At 38.8% G+C, this 4,118-nt stretch overlaps 1 non-coding gene across 1 annotated transcript; it reads left to right on the forward strand.

Moving 5' to 3' along the window:
• Window positions 1–364: 364 nt before the first annotated feature.
• Window positions 365–470, forward strand: LOC111822705 (U6 spliceosomal RNA). Its single transcript, XR_002825832.1, has one exon. It is a non-coding gene; the product is annotated as a U6 spliceosomal RNA (small nuclear RNA).
• Window positions 471–4,118: the final 3,648 nt, after the last annotated feature.

The following is a 4,118-nucleotide window of genomic DNA, read 5'->3' on the forward strand; positions in this document are numbered from 1 at the left end:
ACAAAATCAAGCCCATTGCCATGGAGCCAGTTTCCACACATGGCAACCCTATGTGTTACAAAGTAGAACTGTTCTCTAGGGTTTTCTTGGCTGTAATGTTTACGGAAGCAGATCACCAGGCCTTTCTTCCTCAATATTGCAGTGTGGGTTTGAACTACCAACCATTAAGTTAGTAGACTGATGCAAACCATCTGTTCCACCAGGGGCCTTAAAGCAATCACAAGAGTCCTTTAAGTTTGAAAGAGGGAGGTAGAAGAGTTAACGTCAGAGTGATGCAGCACAAGAAACACTCAAACAGTCCTCACTAGCCTTAAGGATGGAAAGGGGTCATGAGTCAAGGAATCTGGGCATATTATAGAGCTGGGTGCTCACTTGGCAGCACATACACTAAAACTGGAAAGATACAGAGAAAATTAGCATGGCCCCCATGCAGCGATGACACACAAATTAGTGAAGCATTCTATAATTTTAGGAGCCCTGCTGGAGCAGTGGTTAAGAGCTACTGCAAGCTATAGCTGCTAGCCAAACGGTTGACAGCTTGAATCCACCAGATTCTCCTTGGAAACCCTATTTAGCAGTTCTCCTCTGTCTTATAGGGTTGCTATGAGTCAGAGATGACTCCATCGCAGTGGCTTTTTTCATTTACTAGAAGCTGGAAAGAGCATGAAGATGAATTCCCTCTTAGAGCCTTTAGAAAGAATGCAGTCTTGCCAACATTTCGATTTTGCCCAGAAGACCTTTTCAGTCTTCTGACCTCTAAAACTGTAAGAAAATAATTGTGTGTATTTTTATTTAAGGCAATAAATCTGTGGTAAATTTTTTATAAAAGGAATAAAATATCAACACAGTGTATGAAAATGTAACAAGTAGTTGTATATGTGTTGTTATCTACAGATGATATTTACAGATGATCCAAAAGAAAAATCCAAACCCATGGCAATCGAGTCAATTCCAACTCATAGTGACCCTATAGGACAGAGTAGAAGTGCCCCACAGAGTTTCCAAAGAGGGCCTGGTGGATTCCAACTGCCGACCTTTTGGTTAGTAGCCATAGCACTTAACTACTACGCCACAAGGGTTTCCTTACAGATAATAGTATAGTATTGAATAAAATATAACAGAACATTAGAAATATTACCAAAAATAAAAGTATTTGATAGTAACGCTATAGACAATTAATATGTAAAAATGAATAATTTCTCTATTTACATAAAATATGAAAGTAAGCATTGCTCTTAAAAGAGCAACAAGATAATAAAATATATAGAAATGAACTTAATAAATGAGAAATATTTATATAAAAAATTAAAGATCATTTAAGTTATTGACATAACCTTAAAGAAATTAAAATACTTCCACTCAGATAAAAATTTCAATCAGTGCTATATATTAATCTATATACAATCCTGATGCCAATAAAGATACAGATATTGTTGTAAACAATCAAGAGGTTGAACAAATATGCATAGAAGATTTAACTAATAGGCCAGCATCACCCTTATACCAATGCCAGATAAAGACACCACAAGTAAAGATAATTACAGACTAATATGCCTTACCAGTATTGATGCAAAAGTCCTCAATTATGTGTTACCATACTGAATCCAATAGCATATGAAAAGGATTGTACACCATGATCGATTGGAATTTATCATAGGGATGCAAGAATAATTCAATATAACAAAATCAGTCAATGTAATATCCCACATTAATAGAACAAAGATGGAAAAATAACTAATAATTTCAATTGATGCAGAAAAGGCATTTAAGAAAATTCAACACAGTTTTATGACCCAAACAAATAAACAAACAAATCACAGAAAACCAGGAACTGAAAAAATCCCTCCACTTGCATTTACTTAAAACCCACGGTTAACATATTCATTGGTAAAAGACTAAAAGCTTCATTCTTAAGATCAGGAACAAGACAAAGACATTTGCTTTGACCAGTGCTATTCAAGATTGTACTAGACAGTCTAGCCAGAGTACTTAGGCAAGAAAACAAAATAGAAGGCATCCAAGTTGTAAAGCAAGAAGTACACTTATCTCTATTTGCAAATGGCATGATTCTATACATAGGAAGAACACGCACACACGCACACACACACATACAACTACTAGAACAAGTAAACAAATTTAGTAAAGTTTCAGGGTACAACATTAACACTCAAAAGTTAGTTGTGTTTGTATACACTAGCAATGAACAACTTGAAAAGGAAATTTAAAAAATTCATTTACAGTAACATCTAAAGGAATAAAATACTTAAAAAAACAAATTTAACCAGGGAGGTAAAAGACCCTTACATTGGAAACTATGGAAAATTCCTGAAATAATTTAAAGAAGACCAAAATGAATGGAAAGATATTCCATGGTCATGAATTGGAAGACTTAATATTGTTAAAATGTTAATAATAAGCAAAGAGAGCACTTCTGGCAAAATGGCTCTCTAGGCAGAAGCACCACGCCATCCCTCCACAGCAAAGATCCGAAAAACTAAGCCGAAGAGAGAAAATAACAATCCTGAAAACCTAAAACATCAAATGAAGAGATAAAGAACTCAGCCAAGCACCAAATGGAGTGAGAAAACTGACAGAGAAAGGAGAGCGAGGAGAGATTCATGCAGAGGTCCCTTATCAGCTAATACAGCATGGATTCGCCATCTTGGACTCCTATTGGAGACCAGCAAACAGGGGGTACGAGAAAGCAGCTTCACGGAGCTTCCAGCAGGAGACAAAACAACTGGTAATTTGCGGTGTACGTTTACTCACCCCCAACCCTTCTTCACCGCCACTCGGCTTCCTCTGCTTCCCTCAACCACAGTCTGTTGTCTGGGAAGCACCGGCTGCTTGGATTCCACCTGCTCTCAGTGGCTGGCTCTCTGAGTGCCATTTGTTGGCTGTTGGTATTGCTTTTTTTCTGCTTCTTTTGATTTCTTCCTTACCTCTCACTACCTCCCCCTCCTTTCACTCAAATACCTGGCTCTGTGCATCAACTTTGCTTCTTCCTGAGGGGCCGTGGAGCTCTGTTCGAGTGTGAAACGGCTTCCCGGTCTGGGCTGCAACGCTGGTGGGATCCCAGGGATTTTGTTTGTTTGTTTGTTTTGAATTGTTTGTTCTCTTCTCCTTTTCTTAAGTTGGGAGCCCATTCTGGCCGTGTGGTGCTGCGCGCTTGGAACCTACCCCCTAGGCTTGTGCAGACATGCAGAGAGATCTCTGAGGGCATTTCTTTATTTGTGGGTTTCTTTCTTTTTCCTGTTTTTGGGAGGCTTTTCTTGTTCTTTTTTTTTTTTTTAAATTTGTTTTGTTTTCTTTTGCCTCTTTTTCCTTTTTTTGTCTTTCTTCATTACTCAGTTTATCATCTCTCTATACCTTCCTTCTCTTTCTGTTCCCTGAATACCTAGCACTGAATATCTCTATGCCTTCTAGCCAGGCTGTACTGCAACAACTGAGAACAACTTCCCCAGACCTCATAGCCACACCGGTGGGATCCCTGGGAGCTTTGTTGTTCTTTTTCCTTTTGATTTTTATTTATTCGTTCTTTTCTTTTCTTTTTTTTCTTCTTCTTCCCCTTTTTTTTTCTCCATTTCATAGTCTCTCATCTCTCCACTCCAATGGCAAGCTCCCCTAGCATTCTTTTTTGTTTGTTTATAGGTTTATGGCTCCTGTTCCTCTCTCCTTCTCTCCCATATCCATCTTAGCTCCACACATAACAATCTCCCCCCTAGATCCTGCCTACCTGCATCATGTGCTTAACATCACACTACCAAGCAGCACAGCCATGGCCTACTGGAACCTGCCCTGCACTGATTACTGACCCGCCCTTGTGGCTGTAGTAAGTGCCACAAACAACCTGTCCCAGCAATTTCTACATGCCCTGCTGTATCATATCTGAGCAACTGACCCTGCCAATTGAGAAGGAGGTGAAAATTACCGTGTCCACAGATAAGCAAACAACAAAGAACACACAGCTCACCTGCTTAGACATAGCCAAATAAAACAAAAGGGACAAAACAAACAAATCTACAATAAATAAATGAGAAAAATAACTACTGAATGCCCCAAAGACAGCAGACAATATCAAAACATTTACAAAAACAGGACAGGATGGCTCCAATAGG

This window comes from Trichechus manatus, unplaced genomic scaffold (genome assembly GCF_000243295.1).
Source record: "Trichechus manatus latirostris isolate Lorelei unplaced genomic scaffold, TriManLat1.0 scaffold00196, whole genome shotgun sequence".
NCBI lineage: Eukaryota > Metazoa > Chordata > Mammalia > Sirenia > Trichechidae > Trichechus > Trichechus manatus.